Here is a 19,800-nt window from a genome sequence, read left to right on the forward strand (position 1 = left end):
AATTCCAGTCAAGGGCACATGCCTGAGTTGCAGGTTCAATCCCCAGTGTGGGGCATGCAGGAGGTGGCCAATCAGTGATTCTTTCTCATCATTGATGTTTCTATCTCCCTCTCCCTCTCCCTTCCTCTCTGAAATCAATAAAAATATTTTTTAAAAATGTCCATGCTCTAGCCCTGGCCAGTATTGCTCTGTGGTTAGTGTTGGATTGTGCACCAGAGGGTCTCGGGTTCGATTACCGGTCAAAGGCACGTCCCACCCCGGTTGGGGTGCGTGCTGCAGGCAACCAACTGATGTGTTTCACATCCATGTTCCTCTCTCTCTCTCTCTCTCTCTCTCTCTCTCTCTCTCTCTCTGTCTCCTCTCTCCCCCCGCCCCTGCCTTCCACCCTCTCTAAAAAAAAACTAAAAAAAAAAAAAAACAATGGAAAAATTATCCTCCAGTGAGAGTTAACATCAACAAAAAATGTCCATGCTCTGAATTATGTCAGACATCCTCTAAAACAAACAAATGAACCAGCCAAGAGGGCTAAATAATTTTGGGAAATTCTATAGTATTCACTTTTCCCATATTTTACAGTCAGCTACGGGAAGCTCAATATGCATCATTAGACATGGTACACTAAGGATGAGAAGAGTGACTACAAATGGATATATGGTTTCCTTTGGGGGAGATGAAAAAGTTCTAAAATCAGATTGTAGTAATGGCTGCGCAACTCTATAAGTTTACAAAAAGTGCCTGGCTGGCATGGCTCAGTGGTTGAGCATTGACCTATGAACCAAGAGGTCACAGTTTGATTCACAGTCAGGGCACATGTCCTGTTGCAGACTCAATCCCCAGTGTGGGGTGTGCAGGAGGCAGCGGATCAATGATTCTCTCATCACTGATGTTTCTGTCTCTCTCTCCCTCTCCCTTCCTCCCCGAAATCAACGAAAAATATATTTTAAAATAACTAAATAAATAAACTTATTAAAAGTCGTTCACCTAAAATGAATGAATTTCATGTTATATAAATTATATCTTAATATATTTGTTTTTAAAAACTATGGCTACTGTCCTAGCCGGTTTGGCTCAGTAGATAGAGTGTTGGCCTGCGGGCTGAAGGGAGGGTCCCAGGTTTGATTCCGGTCAAAGGCACATGCCCGGATTGTGGCCTCCATCCCCAGTAGGGGGCGTGCAGGAGGCAGCCCATCAATGATTCTCTCATCATTGATGTTTCTCTCTCTCTCCCTTCCTCTCTGAAATCAATAAAAATGTATTTTTTTTAAAAAGCTATGGCTACTAGTGATCAAAAGTAAATGACTTTGTTATTAAAAATATCAATATGATAGCCAGAAGAAGAAATGCTCAATAATCCCTTATACTGAAGCGACAACCCAATTTAGTTTCAATGCCAATCAATCTTTTTCCATAAACATAATTAATTTAACTAATTTCAAGAGAACATTTGACACATAATTCATCAGCTAACAAATATTTACCAACATTACTGAGAATACCAAAGAAGTAAAAGGTTTTCAAAAGCAACAGCTGCTCTTTATTTGGTTTCTTAAAGTAGACTTTCCTAATGTGTTTAACTAGCCAGAACTATTACACTTGGCCAATATACTCCTCATGGGCTTCTGATTTATTTCTTCATTTTGGATGTATCTTATTTAGTGTGGCTTACTTCACTAGCACCTTAGCACTGGAGATGATTCATTAAAATGTTTCTGAACCCAAAAAACTAAGGACCATGGAGAAGGAATGAAAGAGCCACAACTGTGTGCCCAAGCCAATTTAGACTCCTAGCCCTGTCATATTACAACAGAAAGCACCTTCAAAGTGTTGAGCTGACTAATAGGATATTCACAAGTAGATAATACAGAGTTCTCAAGTACCTTATAATGGTCTTTTTGGACACAGACAATAATTACTAAATTTAGTAATCAGACGATAATTACTGAAAAATAAATGTGACTTGATTTCAACAATTTAAAGCCACTTCAGGAAGTCTTCTAGAAGATATTAATATCAACTAAATGTCCAGAAAATATAGTAAAAAATAATTCTAAGGTATTAACATAATTATGATTCTACCATATTTTTATCACATGTACTCACATAATTCAATTTCCTTTAATGACAATCTTAATTATATTTTAGATTATCTTATACATTAATTACCAGTATTTCCTTAGATTATCCCCTAATTTGCAAATTTTACCAAATTATTATAAAAATTAAATATATTTCTACAAAGTACATACAACACAAATTCATACTTAAAAGATTCAAACTACAAACATAAACTTTGTAATGTGAAAAAACATACCTATGAGCCATAATTTTTTCCCTGTCCTACTCCATTTCTTTTCTTTTCTTTTTTTTTTTTGACAGATCCTGCCTCAGGTTTCTTTGTACAAATAGCACAGGAGGACACCAGCTCCATGCAGACAACAGCCCAGCGGTCCCACCAGTCTTTCTGTCCTCACATCGGCAGTTAGAGGCCTCTACTGTGCAGCCTTTGTGGGGGCCTGGGCACCTTTGGGAGCGAGAGCCTGGGCACTTTTGGGGGCGGGAGCCTGAGCCCCTTTGGGAGCCTGAGCTGCAGCTGCACCTGCAGCCTGGGGCTTGGTTTCAGCCTTGGCCTTGCTTGGCCTTTGGCCAGCAGAGCCCGAGCCCCTTGGCAATGCGGGCACGAGCAAGTTCCCAAGTTTGGGGTGAGCGATGTAGGCAAATCGACTGAGCTGGCAGCTGCTGCCCTTTGGGATATTAGGCCTGACCTCATTGGGCTTGACCAGGGCCTGATGGCCTCAGCGCGTGCGCTCATGGCCTTGTCGGCTTGCATCTTCTTCAGACCCTTCTTGTTGTGCTTCTTGGCAAAGCGCATGTTCTTTAGGAACTTGGGGTCTACCTCCTTAAGAGATTCGTATCTTTGTTATGGAGTTTCTTGATGCCGTTTCTGTGCCATTTTCGGGACTGCTTGTGCGTGGTGTGGTTCTTGGACTTGGCCAACTCTGCACCGAAGCCCGCGGAAGGCCCAGGGACCGGAAGAGAAAGAGGAGTCCGCAGTGCAGCACAGGAAATACGGTCTTCGAGGCAGGAAGGTACTACTCCCCACTCCATTTCTTAAGTTAAATGCTTCTTACCTAATACCAGATATTGAAGCTATATAACCCTCTCGTTTTCCTTTTTGTCTTGTTAGAAAGGACAAAATAAATTTCTGAACTCACTCTCTCTTCTTTTCCACAACCAAAGTATCCTTTTTTCCCTTCTCTTTTTCTGTTACCTATTTTGACTAGAACTTTGCATTGACTACTGAGTTAATGAATAGGGATCTAACTGTACTTGGAAGTATAAAGATCATACATAAATAAGTGCCTCATTTAATTTAAAAAGAAAAAGAAAATGTATATCCTTGTGAAAGAATAGATGCAAAATGGAAATTTTTGCTCTTCCTGGATCTCCTTTACAACTGAAAAGTAGCTAAAGGCTGAATACATGTAAACTTTTTAGTGACATCTATAATAATAAAAGTGTAATATGCTAAATAGACCGGACGAAGCCGGGGCTGCGAGGGCGGAGGTGGCCGTGGCAGCAGCAGGGGCCAAGCCCCTTGCACAAATTTCGTGCATCAGGCCTCTAGTTATTAAATAATTTTATGACAAATCTAAAATTATCCTTATAGAAAAAGACAAAAATAAATAAATCCAATCTCTCCTGTGTTTCCCTCTCCCCTGCTCTGCCCCCAACTAAGCTGAATTGATTATCAAAGCAACAGAGATACAATTGGAGGGGACTAAATTATATCTTTAACTAGAGGCCTGGTGCACGAAATCGTGCACGGGGGGGGGGGGGGGACTCAGCCTGGCCTGTGCCCTCTCGCAGTCTGGGAGCCCTTGGGAGATGTCCGACTGATGGCTCCCACGGGGAGTGGGCCTAAGCCGGCAGTCAGACATCTTTAGTGCTGTCACGGAAGCAGGAGAGGCTCCTGCCACCGCCGCTGTGCTCGCCAGCTGTGAGCCAGGCTTCTGGCTGAGTGGCAATCCTCCTGTGGGAGCACACTGACCACCAGGGGGAAGCTCCTGCGTTGAGTGTCTGCCCGCTGGTGGTCAGTGCATGTCATGGCAAGCAGTTGGACGGCCTTATCATATCATTAGCATATTACGGCCAACTGGACGACCAGACACTTAGCATATTAGGCTTTTATTATATAGGATATCCCTCAGTTTTCACTAAATAATTTTTTTCTTAAAATAACTTCAGCCTACTTTTCAGGAATTACTTTATGATAGTGACATTAGTACAGGTCAATTATAATGTGATATTTTAAGAGTAACTTTCCAAATTATGATTCTGAAAGTTCTTATACAATATAAAGGTGTTCTAGCAAGAATTCTAACTAAACTTCCCTGGTCAAAACAAAGAAAGTTTATTTGTAAAACAGTGTTTGTAGCTTTTTAAAATGCTATTTGTAGAATGAGTCTTAGCAATATCTCTATACAAAGTTTTGAATTCTTCATAAATAATGTAGGAAAAGCGGGGATGAAACAAAGAGTACAAGAAACAGTATAGCCTAGCGTTATATTGTCACAGATCACATACAGAGACCTGATCATTTACAAGTCAGTGTTCTAAATTTGCCAATAGCCAGACAAATTTTATTCAGTCAAATATGGTAGATTAGCTCTTTTAAGGGACATCCTTAACCAGGTATACTGATTAGAGATGGATTTTTTTAATTGCTCTCATTTTAAACAGGTGGTATTTGGTTATAATAAGCACGAAAACAACTTTGATTAACATAACTACATTAAACTAAAAAGAATCTCATCCAAACTGCTGATAGAGGCATCATCATAAAAGACAGAGCTGATTATGCTTAAAATATGTTAGCCCCCTGATGCTCCCAGAATTAAATCCAAACTCTACAGTGTGCACATAAAGTCCTCTATGATATACTAGAGGCCCAATGCACGAAATTCGTACAAGGGGCTCAGCCCTCACAGCCCCAGCTGCCTTGGCCTCACAGCCCCAGCTTCGTCCGGAAGGTCATCCAGACGGTCATTCTGCTGTTTGGTCTAATTACATGTTAGCTCTTTATTATATAGGAGGATATCCAATAGAGCTGCTTGATCACTTTTTTGAGGCCTGGCAACTTCTGTTTTCATAAGTCCCTTCCTCCATAAAAACTATTGAAAATTATATTTTTTAAAAATTATATTTTACAAATGCAGTGGTATAAAGAGAATATATTCGTACTATATACTAAAACATTTTCTTCAACCTAAAAGTCCATTTTTTCCTTCTGATTTTAAAAGAAATTAAAACATTTTCATGGACCTCCACAAATACTGTGGGTCATCGTCCCTATGCCTGCAGTAACGTACCTTTGCCTTTCATCTCACTTCTCTATGCTCTGTTCCCACCACATAATATGCCAAGGCCTTTCCTGACCTATACTATAATGTTCCCACTACCCAAAATGCCATTTTTCCTGCTCTTTGGTGAAGTCTATAGACTATTAAATGATGTGCTCTGCATCCCCAAAACTTAACTCATACATGTTTCAGCATTATATTTTATCTGTTAACCTGTGTGTCTCCCCAACCAAGCCAGAGGCTGACTTCATTTGTTCCAAGAGCAAGATCAGGTTTATTTAACTCATTTTGTATAGCACTAATCCCCAACAGTGTTATGAGCAGACAGTTTTCATATCTACATATATTGTACTCAATAGCACATTCCCATTCAAATGTTACCAAAATCTAAGCAATAATCATCTCGTCCTTCTACATACTACAATAAATGAAACAGTAAATATAGTATGAACGTAGAGGCAATATTATTTTCCCTCTCATATCTAGCCAAATTACTGAGAATAAAGTAATCATTTTTTGTTTACATATGCTTACTGAATCAGTATTTGCTAACCATATGCAACATTTAATTCCCAGATACAGATGCAACATGTCTAGAATACTCAGCTGTCTTGAATTTCCCACTTCATGCTACAACACTACCAAGAAAGTAGAGTGTAAAGGTATAGTATAATTTGATCATGTCTGTATCAGTTAACTGTCAGTATACACATAAATCTGTAATAAGTATTATGCATATAATGAAAAATACTACTTATTTCCTTTTACGAAAGAAGGAAAAAATGCTTATTCTGAAAATGTTAACTATTTGCTCTTTCCCCTTTTTACCAAACTAGTGGCCCGGTGCATAAAATTCGTGCACATTAAAAGGGAATTAATTAGAGGAAATATTTTAATATTGCTATTTGCCCTTTCTCTATAATAGAAGTGTCAGAGATGAAAGAAAATTAGTAAAATGTATATGAAAATCTTCCTCCTATCAGAGTCTGGGGCACGCCGTGGGACCCAGAGTCAAGTCCCCACCCACCTGCGTGCACCTCGAAATCACGCAAGACCCAGACCCAGCCAGCCCCACCCCCATTAAGCCCCGCCGGGCGGGGGGGGTGGGTGGGTAGCCTCAGGCCCCCCAGCCCGGCGCCAGGCAGGGGCGCAGCCTCAGGTCCCCCGTCAAGCCCCGCCAGGTGGGGAGCACAGCCTCAGGTCCCCCATCAAGCCCCACTGGGCGGAGGGTGCAGCCTCAGGTCCCCCGGCCCGACGCCGAGGCAGGGGGTGTGTCCTGAGGTCCCCCGGCTGAGCGCCAGGGCAGGGGGCATGGCCTGAGGTCCCCCAGCCTAGCACCGGGGTGGGGGGCGCGCCTTGAGGTTCCCCATCAAGCCCCGCTAGGCAGGGGGCGTGGCCTGAGGTCCCCTGGCCGGGTGCTGGGGCAGGGGGCATGGCCTCAGGCTGCTCAGGCTGGAGCAGGGGCACACCTTGAGGTCCCCCATCAAGCACTGATGGATGGGGGGGCACGGCCTGAGGTTCCCCGTCAAGCCCCGCTAGGCGGGGGGTGGGGGGGTGCAGCCTCAGGTCTCCCGCCCAGCTCCACGCAGCCTCAGGTCCCTGCTGATCACTCATTATGGGAACCCCACCTCCACTGTGAGTACAGCCATCTTGTTATGGTGTGATGGTCAGTTTGCATATTACCTATTTATTAGATAGGATAAGCTTATATTACTTGAATTTTCATGAAAATAGTCATGTATTTATATATATATTTCAAAATCAAAGGTATCCTTGAATTACTTACTTTTACATTCAATTTTTTTTCAATTTGAAATAATTACAAATTCATAGGTAGTTTAAATGAAATAGAGACTGGCAAAAGTCCGGTGCATCTCTCCTCAGTGTGAACATCTGACACAGTAACTGTACAGTATCAAAACCATGAAATTGACTTTAGCACAATCCATTGAGTTTATCCAGATTTCACCAATTATACAAGCACTCATCTGTATATGTGAGTGTAAATATAAGCAATTCTGTCACATATTATTATAATCAAAATACTCAACTGTATTATCACAACTCCCTTATGTTAAAATTTTATAGTCACCATCTCTTCATCATGCCATTCCTAACCAAGAGCAACCACCAATTTGTTTTCCAACTGGATAATTACGGTATTTCATGATTGTTACAAAAATGAAATCATTCAATACATATCTATTTGAGATTGACTTTTTTCACCAAGCAAAATTTCCTGGAGGTTCATCCAAGTTGTTGCATGTATGAATAGTTCATTAATTTTCATAAAGTAATATTCATGGTATGGTTGTACCACAATCTGTTTCATTTTTCAAGCTTTGAAGGTCATTTGGTAGTTTCCAGTTTGGGGCTATTAGAAATAAAACTGCTATAAACATTTGTGTATTTGTAATTTTAATAGAAATTTTATTTAAAATAAGAATAATTTCCTTGAAAAATAAAGTATGATGTCCACAAAAAGCAATTTGACATTAAGACCATGTGCTCTACAAACAAAATACATTGTGTCCCATCATATACAATTGCCCATTTACAAAACATTCAAACTCCTTAACTTCCTCAGATCAAGTACTTCTAATACTGGGAGAAATGCTTTGCTATGGAATCTTGGGTTAAAGAATTATTCATGTAGTATTCCTTATATGTAAACAAAGTAAAATGTGGCAAAGTAAATACCATCTAAATGTGTCATTAAATATCTGAGATGAGATACATCCATGTTGTTGCAAATGGAAGTATTTCATCTTTTTTATGGATTAGTATTCCATTGTGTATATGTACTTCTTTATCCAATCATCATCAGTTGAAGGACACTTAGGGTATTTCTATCTATGTCTTGGCTATTGTGAATAAAACTGCAATGAACAAAGGAGTATAAATACCTTTACAAATAAGTGTTTTCAAATTTTGGGGGTAGATACCCAGAAAAGAAATCACTAGATCATATGGTAACTCTATATTTAATTTTTTGAGGAACCTCCATACTGTTTTCTATAGAGGCTGCACCAATTTATATTCCCACCAGCAATGTACGAGGGGGTTCCCCTTTCTCCCTCCATATTCTCTCCAACACTTACTATTTCTTGTCTTACTGATAATAGCCATTTTAACAGATGTATATCATTATGGTTTGGATGTGCATTTCCCTTATAACTAGTGAAATTGAGCATCCTTTCTGTTGTAATAATCAGTGATAGATAAGAGACCAAAATATCCAACCATATACTTTATCCTTCTCACATTCCATTCATCTCCCTTTATCTCTTCCTCACATCAACCTCTTTTTTTTTTTTTTACATAGTAATCCTCACCAGAGGATATTTTTTCCATTGATTTTTGGGAGAGTGAAAGAGAGAGGGAAAGACAAAGAGAAATACTGATGTGAGAGAAACACATCGATTGGTTGCCTCCTGCTAAAGCCCCAACCAGGGCCTAGGCCAGAGAGAGAAGCCTGCAACCGAGGTATGTGCCCCTGACCAGAATCGAACCCAGGACCCTTCTGTCTGCAGGCCGATGCTCTATCCACTGAGCCAAACTGACTAGGGCAGTGGTCGGCAAACTGCGGCTCGCGAGCCACATGCGGCTCTTTGGCCCCTTGAGTGTGGCTCTTCCACAAAATACCACGTGCGGGCGCACACGTACAGTGCCATTAAAACTTCATGGCCCATGCGCACAAGTCGGTTTTCGGCTCTCAAAAGAAATTTCAATCGTTGTACTGTTGATATTTGGCTCTGTTGACCAATGAGTTTGCCAACCACTGGACTAGGGCAACCTCTTTCTTATTACCACATATATTCAGCATGCCAATTTCCTCAGAGATACAGTCATACAAATATTTAATTCTACTATACAAGTCCTAAATATCACAAAAGTAAAGCCTGAAGCTGTATGGAAAAATTACCCATAAAACATTCTTCTTAACATAAACTAGGCTTACTCTTTGGAAGTCACATCCATAAAGTAAATCTAATGGGTGGAATACCTCACTCCTCTTAGGAGCCTTCGTGCACTCTCTTCCTTTTACCTAGAATGCTTTATTTACTTAACTCCTATTTATATTAATATTTCTTCTTCAAATACTCTTTTCCTAATCTACCCAGACCAGTGAGTGTAGAACATCTATGATATGTTCCATAGTGTTCTATACTTCACACAATTTCCACACTTTTTAGTACTTATAATGTGCCTGGCTTATTCAACCAATTATAAGCTCTATGAGAGAAGAGCTTGAGTTCTTGTGCACCACTGTGCCTTCAGCACACTGCGTTATACCTGGCATTCAATATATGTTTGTTGAATAAGTGAATGATTGATGTGTTATCTTCCCCAATGTTTTGCCAGAGACAGGAACTGGATTGCTGGCATTATTTTTTTAAATAAAAAAGGGTATGGCACATCAACAAAATGAAACTTTATGTCTATGCAAAAACTAATACAATAGTAGATTTATTTACAACAGTCCCAAAATGGAAATACCAGTAATTCAAGTACCCATGAACTGGTGACAGGTTCAACAAAATATATCTATAAAATACTATTGAGCAGTAAATGGAATCAACTACTGATACATGCAACAATATGGATAAATCTCAATATCATTGTGCTGAATGCAAGACACTACATGGAAGTCTATATCATATGATACAATCTATAGAAAACACAGGAATGCTCAGGACCTACTCAAGAAGGCAAATAATCCCTTCCACTAATATTTACAGGGTAAAATAAGATTGTTGTTAGAGTAATAAATTTGACAGTAAAATAGTAGTCAAGTTTTCAGGCAAATTTTAAATTGGCTAGTTGAAACAAGCGAATACTCTAGAAAAATTAATTGTACTGGACAAAAAGGTGTTCCTAAAGTGTTAACTAAAATTTTTATTGGTACTGCATCTCATGATAAAATTGTGCACCATGTAATAAACCTAAAACAGTAATATTATAGTGCAAAAAATTAAAATTTAAAAGCCATCAAGAATACATTATAAAATTTTCAAAAGCCTTCTAACATTTAAATCAAAAAAGGAGAGGATAGTAGAAGAATATCATGTAAGGGAAAATATCCTGTAAGTAAATTACATCTAGAAAATTAATACTTTAGAAAATTAATTGTAAGGCTAAAAGCAAGACACCCATTAGAAACACACAAGGTGTCAAAACAAGCCAGAGGAAAATCATTTGGGCAAAAAATGAAATAGGATCCCAAGTTAAATTTATAGAAAATATTCCTTTATTAACTTTGGTCAAGAATATGTTTGTATATTTTCAGAAAACAACTCCGAGACCATGTGGATTCCAGCAACAGAGAGGAATCGACAGGACTACTCCAGCCATGAAGACAGAGAGAAGCAGTCCAGAGATGGAAGACGCTGATGTGGCCTAACCATACTAAGCAGTTAGCAGCTGTGCATCACTGCAGGTTGCCCAGGACCAAACCAGAGAGTCGGACCTGCATTACCACCATTTGTCCACCATCCAGAACTGAAATGTCAGTGCTGACATGTACACATAAGGAACTGTTGGACATTGAAATTGGGTCTCAAAAGAACTGTTGGCCCAGAAAGAAACTCACTACAGACTGATTCATTTGCCTGTCACCATAACCACTATTGCTTGTCTCATTTTCGGTTCTTAAAAGTATATTTCTAATAGCACATTATCTCACCTATCTAGGGGAAATAATGAACAACATAGACTGGTGCACAAGAACAGACCCAGAAACAAGGAGGCATGGATCAGACTGTCAGGCCTCAGAGGGAGGGTAGGGGAGGATGGGGGTAAAGGGGTGAGATCAACCAAAAGACTTGTGTGCAAGCATATGAGCCTAACCAGTGGTTAAGGACAACACGGGGGAGGGGGCATGTGTGGGGAGGGGTGTGGGATGGGAATGGGGGGATGAGGACAAATATGTGATACCTTAATCAATAAATTTTAAAAAATAAAATTAAAATTAAAAAACTGCTGGGGGAAAAAAAGAAAATACAAAGTAATCTAAAGCACATTAGTGGTTGCCTGGTGCTAGGGCAGGGGGGGAAACAGACTACAAAGTGCAATCTTTGGGGGATGATAAGAATATTTTGCTTGAAAAGGTGACACTACAATTGTATTTATCTCTAATGGGTCTCTGGCTGGACTTTGGATTTGGCTGGGGTCAAGGCCAGGTTGTTCATAAGTTGAATTCATTCTGATGTTTGAGCCCTGTCTGTCCACTGGAGCCCTAGAGGTCAGTATGCTGTCTATTTGGCATCCCAACTAACAATTATGAGTAGGCTACAGGGAAGACTGTCAATATTTTGTGTGGCAAGAAAAGCCAGTCATTCTGTCTTTGTACTTTGGATGCTGAAATCTTACTGTGTAACACAGCCAAATCTAGATAAATATGAGTGTTTTCTTTTTTAAAAAATATTTTCAATGCCTATAAAAATACTTCCTTCTATAGTAAATTTATGACCCATATTGACCCTTGTCTGTAAAACACATATTTAGAATAATACTTGGGAAAAAAGTAAAATAGGTTTATTTTTTAATTTTAAAAAAAAAGAAAGAAAATGTTTTGTATGATAGCTGTGGTAGGGGCTTTCACAAGCACTACAACTTATAAAAATTTATCAAATTGTACAGCTTAAAACATATGAAATTTGTACCTTAACTAAGTCCATGTTTAAAAAGGCAGGAACATAATATAAAGCTGAACAAGAACAGGACAACATCGTTCAGGTGAATTTTTCATGCATGTTGTAAACAAATTATAGAAAGAGATGTTTTACTGAGTTCAGAATCTCGTGCCTAATCTATACTCCTCTTAAATGCAGGTTTTATGGATGAATATAAGTTTTCCCTTAAGTTTTGTTGGCAGGAATTTTTTAAGACCTTCACTGTCTATCTAAACAACCCAAGAATCACATAACATTCATTTTTCAGTAGCAATAATGTATTTATCTGCACTGGAGAAGTCTAAATGCCTTATCTTTACCCTGGAACAAAGTTCAGGGACTAATTCTGGGTATGCATGTGTTTGGCTTCTGTTTATCTAAGTGTCAAAATAAACTATATAAAATACACAACACAGGAACTTTGCAGTAATGGAACGCATAACTGAATAACTGAAGCAATAGTATCCCTTTCCTAGAACACAAATTTCTCAGGACAAGCACAATTGAGATTTCAAAGTATCACTACAATTCTATTATGAAAATTACAAAGGAGAGTGTCTTAACCTAATAAAAAAATGTCCATATAAAATTTGGTGTAAACTCAAATTTCTAAATTCAATTATAATAAATCAAGTAAGGATGTTCCTTATTTTCTAATCTTTCAAAAATGAAATAATTATCCCTTAATATATTTATTCTACATCCAGATTACAAAGGATTAAACGATCATTCTTCGGAGTATTCTGATAATATCAAGGAGAGAGCAGAGTGAGAAGATTACAGTCTTCATAAGATGCTTCTTTGGAATGTTTCTAAATTCTATGCTATGTCAGGAGTCCCTGAAACCAGCCCAGAGTTGGCGATTCACTGGGAAGACCCTCAGCACATCATTGTGCTCACAGCTATGACTTATTACAGCAAAATAATAACAAACTAAAATCAGCAAAGGGAAAAGCCGTATGAGGTTATGTCAAGGAAACCAAATATAAGCTTCCAAGAGACTTTTCTCCATGGAGCCCTACAGAATGCACTTAATTCATCCAGCACTAAATTGTGACAACACATGTAAAATGTTTTCTAACTAAGGAAGTTCATCAGAGACTCAGTATCCCAAGTTTTTATTGGGGGGCTGGTCATGTAGGCATTTCTCTGCCTAGCACATACAAAAATTTCAGACTTTCGGAAGAAAAGGAGGTGCTCAAAATAAATCATATTGTTTGTACAAACAGTTCAGGCATAGTAAACAACCCTTATCGGTTTTGCAATGGTGGGAACGCTCCCAAAATCCATTTTCTCAGATGCCAGCCAAGGGCCAATCTTGTAAGCAGATCTTTCTAAGGATAGCAAGCCTGCTATGTTAACTCTATCATGAATACATACCTAAAGAGAAAGGCAACCAAAAGCTGATTAAAACAAACAAAAAACCCCATACACAACAACAACTCTCAGCTGACAAAATATGTCAGGTAATCCAAGCTCTCCCAAACAGTGATGAGATAGATTGCTCTCGCCTAATTCAGAGCAACAGCAAACCGTAGTTAAGTCAGGCCCAAGCCTCCGAGAGACTTATATATCCTGAGGCCTGACTCTTTAGTGGCAATTAGTCACTAAAGAGTCAGTCAAATATTTATGAAGTTACTAGTGGCCTGGTGCACGAAATTCGTGCACATTAAAAAGGAATTAATTAAAGGAAATATTTTAATATTGCTATTTGCCCTTTCTCTATAATAGAAGTGTCAGAGATGAAAGAAAATTAGTAAAATGTATATGAAAATCTCCCTCCTTCAGAGTCTGGGGTGCACCGCGGAACCCAGAGTCAAGTCCCTGCCCACCGCGTGCACCTTGAAATCATGCGAGACCCAGACCTGGCCGGCCCCACCTGCATCAAGCCCCGCGGAGTGGGGGCGCAGCCTCAGGTCCCCCGGCCCGGTGCCAGGCGGGGGGTGCAGCCTCAGGTACCCCATCAAGCCCTGACGGGCGGGGGGCACAGCCTCAGGTCGCCCACTGCCAGGGGCATGGCCTCATGTCCCCTGGCCCAGCCTCAGGTCCCCCAGCCCCAGCGCAAGGGCACGGGGGCATGACAACCATTTGCATATTAGCTCTTTATTATATAGGACTAGAAGCCCAATGCACAAAATTCGTGCACTGGGGGGGGGGGGGGTCACTCAGCCTGGCTTGCACCCTCTCACAATCCAGGACCCCTTGGGGAAAGTCTGACTGCCAGTTTACTGCGGGATCGGGCCTAAATCGGCAGTTGGATATCCTTCTCACAATCCAGGACCGCTGGCTCCTAACTACTCACCTGCCTGCCTGCCTGCCTGCCTGCCTGCCTGATGGCCCCTAACTTCTTGCCTGCCCACCTGACCGCCTCTAACTGCTCGCCTGCCTGCCTGATCACCCCTAACCACCTCTGCCTCGGCCCCTGCCACGGCGGCTTTGTCTGGAAGGATGTCCAGAAGGTCATTCGGCTGTCCGATCTAATTAGCATATTACACTTTTATTATTATAGATATGCCAGGGACTATCCTAAACCTGGAGATATGATGGTAATAAGATGCAGTTTATATACATAACAAAATAGTGCCCCAGTCTCAAAGTTTTTACGTTCTAGTAATAGAAAGAGACAAGTTATAACACTGTGTGGGAATTGGGAGTGAGTCTCCCACAGTACCACCCTGGCAGGCAGATTATTTTGGCTGAAAATAATTAAAGTCCAACAAACTCAGGAAGAGTTTTTTACCTCTCTCTTTCCTTCTTAAAGAGAGTCAGATAGAAAAATCTGCTTCAAGAAAGGAACCTTAGCATAATCACCACAGCATATTCACTTTAGCACACATGAATTAAGTATGATAGACTGTAAAGTTCTATGCAAATATCTGTTCACTGGATTCCCCTCTATCCCACTGTTTCTGAGTTGGCTACTTTCCCACCAACCTGTGAATTGCCTACTGCCCCTTTCAAATCTGGAATCTCTTTCCTACTTTTCTCCTTTGTCCAAAGTAACACATATACCTCTTTTTGCCTCACTGTCTTTGGAATTTAAGGCTTAAATGAATGCCCTGTGCACATGTATTAAAATTTTATTTTCTCCTATTAGTTTGCTATATGTCATTTAAATTATTTGACTAGCCAGAGGAACTAAAGGGTAAAAGATAAGTTTCCTGGCCCTGAAAATTGTGAACAAATAAATATATAAAAATTTCATGGGAAGGCTTTGGATGATTCAGTTTTTCTCTCATGTTACAATCAGTGGTCATTCTCAGTAGCTACTCTTACAAGAAAAGTAAATTTTAGAATATCCTAAAAATATTCTTTATCTACATAATTAGCCACAGCTTTCCTAGAGAGTAACTTGGCGTTTTATAAAAAAAATTTTAAATATGGATGCTCTTAAGCCCCCAAATTGCCTTTCAAGATTTTTTTTTTTAATTCTTCATCCGAGGATATTATTTTTTATTGATTCTTAGAGAAAGAGGAGGGGGTGGAGGGAGAAGGAGGGAGAAGGAGAGAGAGGGGAAGAAGGAGAAGGAGGAGGAGGAGTTGTTGTTGTTTGATCAGTTGCTTCCTCTATGCACCTGGACCGAAAATCAAACCCACAACCTGGGTATGTGCCTTAACCGGGAATCAAACTGTGTGACCTCCTAGTTCATAGGTCAACACTCAATCACTAAGCCACGCCAGCAGAGCATGCCTTTAAGGCATATGGCATCATACATTCCTTCTTGTCTTTTAACCTTAATTTTTAGTCTTGATTTTCTTATCTCTCTGGCCACTTCTTTTTTTTTTTTTTTTTAACATATTTTTATTGATTTTAGAGAAGAAGGGAGAGGGAGAGAGAGAAACATCAATGATGAGAATCACTGATCGGCTGCCTCCTGCACATCCCCTACTGGAGATTGAGCCTGCAACCCAGGCATGTGCCCTTGACCAGTATCGAACCTGGGACCCTTCAGTCTGCAAGCTGACGCTCTATCCACTGGGCCAAATCAGCCAGAGCTCTCTCTGGCCACTTCTTTTTTTTTTTTTTTTTTTACTGGGAATCAGGGACTTTTATTTTATTTTTATTTTTTTAACTTTCAACTTTTTTTTTTAATTTAATAAATCTTTATTGTTCAGATTATTACAGTTGTTCCTCTTTTTTCCCCCCATAGCTCCCCTCCACCTGGTTCCCATCCCACCCTCTTCCCTTACCTCCCCCGCACTGTCCTCATCCATAGGTGAACAATTTTTTTGTCCAGTCTCTTCCCGCACCCCCCACACCCCCCACACCCCTTTTTACCCCTGAGAGTTGTCAGTTCACTCCCTTTCTATGCCCGATTCTATTATATCCACCAGTTTATTCTGTACGTCAAATTTTTAATTCACTTGATTTTCAGATTCACTTGTTGATAGATATGTATTTGTTGTTCACAATTTTTATCTTTATCTTCTTCTTCTTCTTCCTCTTCTTAGAGAATAACCTTTCAGCATCTCATATAATACTGGTTTGGTGTTGATGAACTCCTTTAGCTTTTTCTTATCTGTGAAGCTCTTTATCTGACCTTCAATTCTGAATGTCAGCTTGGCTGGGTAGAGTACCCTTGGTTGTAGGTTCTTGCTATTCATCACTTTGAATATTTCTTGCCACTCCCTTCTGGCCTGCACAGTTTCTGTTGAGAAATCAGCTGATAATCCTATGGGTGCTCCCTTGTAGGTAACTAACTGTTTTTCTCTTGCTGCTTTTAAGATTCTCACTTTGTCTTTTGCTCTTGGCATTTTAATTATGATGTGTCTTGGTGTGGTCCTCTTTGGATTCCTTTTGTTTGGGGTTCTGTGCGCTTCCTGGACTTGTAAGTCTATTTCTTTCACCAGGTGGGGGAAGTTTTCAGTCATTATTTCTTCAAATAGGTTTTCAATATCTTGCTCACTCTATTCTTCTGGCACCCCTATAATTCTGATGTTGGTACGCTTGAAGTTGTCCCAGAGGCTTCTTACACTATCCTCAACTTTTTGGATTCTTTTTTCTTTTAGTTTTTCCAGTTGAGTGATTTTTGCTTCTTTGTATTTCAAATCTTTGACTTGATTCTTGCATTCCTCTAGTTTGCTGTTGGGTGTCTGTATAATATTTTTTATTTCAGTCAGTGTATTTTTTATTTCTTAGTTGGTCCTTTTCCATATCCTCGAGGGTCTCTCTTGTATCCTCAAGGGTCTCGCTAAATTTATCGGCCTTTTCTAGGAAATTCTTGAAAAACCTTATAACCGTGGTTTTGAACTCTATCTCCAGTCATTTGTTTTCCTCCATTTCTCTGTTTTTTTATCTATTTCTTTGTCTCCCCATTTTCGCTGCTTCCCTGAGTTGGTAGGGTAGCTTTGTGTGCTAGTTGTCCGATATGGGCCAGTGGCTCGGCCTCCCCAGTTACCTGAGGTGGACACTCTTGGTGCACCCCTTTGTGAACTGTGTGTTCAGCCTTGTTGTAGTTAAGTCTTGATTGTTGTTGGTATCAGGGGGAGGAGTTGACCTCCAGGCCAAATGGCTGTGAGGATCAGCTGTGTCTATGCCGGGAGACAGCCTTATTCGAATAGACTTGCAAAATTGTAAAAGCCTCTGTGCTCAGCTTGGATGGGGCGGAGTTTCAGGGTGGAGCCTACAGCTTTGGCTTCCCATCAGCCCCGCCCTATGAGGTTCCTGGGTCTCAGTGTCCCTCGGTACTAGCTACAAGCACCTCTGAAAGGCGCCCTGGAGTTTCGCCCACTGCCAAACAGTCTAGTCTCTCCCCCAATGAATCTGGATTCCCAGATTCTCCCCAGAACTGGGGTTCAGTGCAGTCGGAACTGGGGTTCAGCACAGTCCGGAGCTTTTGTCTCCTTCCGCTAGGGCAATCCAGCGGCACAATCAACAGTCCGTCCTCTGCGTGCCAACTCTGCCTTTCGCCGCTCCCCTGAGTTTCCGCCTTAGAGCCCAGATTCCCCCAGTATGAGCCTGGGTCCCCAGGGTCTTGCCCGGAACTGGGGTTCAGTGCAGTCAGAGCTGGGGTTAGCGCAGTCCAGAGCTTTTGTCTCCTTCCTGCTAAAGCAATCCAGCAGCACAGTCAACAGTCCGTCCTCTGCGCGCCTCCGGAGCTCTGCCTTTCGCCGCTCCCCTGAGTTTCCGCCTTACAGCCCAGATTCCCCCAGTATGAGCCTGGGTCCCCAGGGTCTGGCCCGGAACTGGGGTTCAATGCAGTCGGAACTGGTGTTCAGTGCAGTCGGAACTGGGGTTCAGTGCAGTCCGGAGCTTTTATCTCCTTCCCGCTAGAGAACGCCAGCCAGGCACTCAGCCGCCCCATCCTCTCTGGCTCCGTCCTCTCCGCACGCCCGCGCCCGTGTCTCCATACCTCAGGCTTTTACAGCTCCTCTGATTTTCCTTGTGGTTTTCTCTTTCCTTCTAGTTGTAGACATTCCAGTCAGTCAGCTTTCCTGTGGTTCTGGATGATGTCCGTTTTGTCTTTTAGTTGTATTTTTGGAATTGTTGTGCGAGGCTGCAGTTTAGGTGTTTACCTATGCCGCCATCTTGGTTTCTCTCTCTGGCCACTTCTTAATCTGTTTTTCAAGCTCCTATACCAATTCTATGAACTTCCTAAATGTTGGTAATTTCCAGGATTCTACTCTGAGTTGTTTTTATTTACTCTACATTTCATCCCCTGAACAACTCCCCAGCTGTTCACTAATGACTTACAAATCTCAAACTTAAACCTTTTTCCTAAACTCCAGATTAGTATATTAAGTAACTGTTCAGTTGTTTTATTTTTGTTTGTTTGTTTGTTTGTTTTAATATTTTTATTGATTTCAGAGAGGAAGGGAGAGAAACATCAATGATGAGAGAGAATCACTGAGAGAAACATCAATGATGAGAGAGAATCACTGATCGGCTACCTCCTGCACACCCCCTCTACTGGGGATTGAGCCTGCAATCTAGGCATGTGCCCTTGACCAGAATCAAACCTGGGACCCTTCAGTCAACAGGCTGACGCTCTATCCACTGAGCAAAACCGGCTAGGGCTGTTCAGACATGTTAACTTGGTAATTCACAACCACTTTACACTCAGAATTTTCCACAATGAATTCAGCATTTTCCCTCTCTCTCCATTTTTAAATGGAGGCAAGGGAGTAGGGGACCGGGAAGGTGTGAAAAGTTCACAGGGAGGATGATAACTGCCAGGCAGTAGTACAGTGTTAAGGTTAAGAGAATAGACTTTAGAGCTAGATTACATGGATTTAAATCCCGGCTCCTCAGTTACTAGTTGTGTGACCTTATAGTTTTAGCAGTATATGTTTCTCAAAGCAAAAGTTAAACCAAATATAATACTAGATGCCTGGTGCACGAATTTGTGCACCAGTGGGGTCCCTTGGCCTGGCCTGCGGGATTAGGCCAAAACTGGCTCTCTGACATCCCCCGAGGGGTCCTGGATTGTGAGAGGGTGCAGGCCAGGCCAAGGGACACCAGAGGTGCACGATCGGGGCTGGGAAGAAACACGGGAGGTTGGCCAGCCGGGGAGGGACTGCAGGAGGGCTCCAGGGCGTGTGTAGCCCATCTCACTCAGTCTCAATTGGCCAGACCCCAACAGCAAGCTAACCTACAGGTCAGAGCATCTACCCCCTGGTGGTCAGTGCATGTCATAACAACTGGTTGACCGGTCGACTGCCTGCCCCCTGGTGGTCAGTGCACATCATAGTGAGTGGTTGAGCAGCCTTAGCATATCATTAGCATATTACGCTTTGATTGGTTGAACGGCAGACCAATAGACTGG

General features: G+C 41.2%; 1 protein-coding gene across 1 annotated transcript in view; it reads right to left on the minus strand.

The window, feature by feature from the left end:
- Positions 1-19,800, minus strand: part of BMPR2 (bone morphogenetic protein receptor type 2) — a 107,851-nt gene that overhangs the window by 50,146 nt on the left and 37,905 nt on the right. The window lies entirely within an intron of this gene.

This window comes from Eptesicus fuscus, chromosome 11, assembly GCF_027574615.1.
Source record: "Eptesicus fuscus isolate TK198812 chromosome 11, DD_ASM_mEF_20220401, whole genome shotgun sequence".
In the NCBI taxonomy this organism is placed as follows: Eukaryota; Metazoa; Chordata; class Mammalia; order Chiroptera; family Vespertilionidae; genus Eptesicus; species Eptesicus fuscus.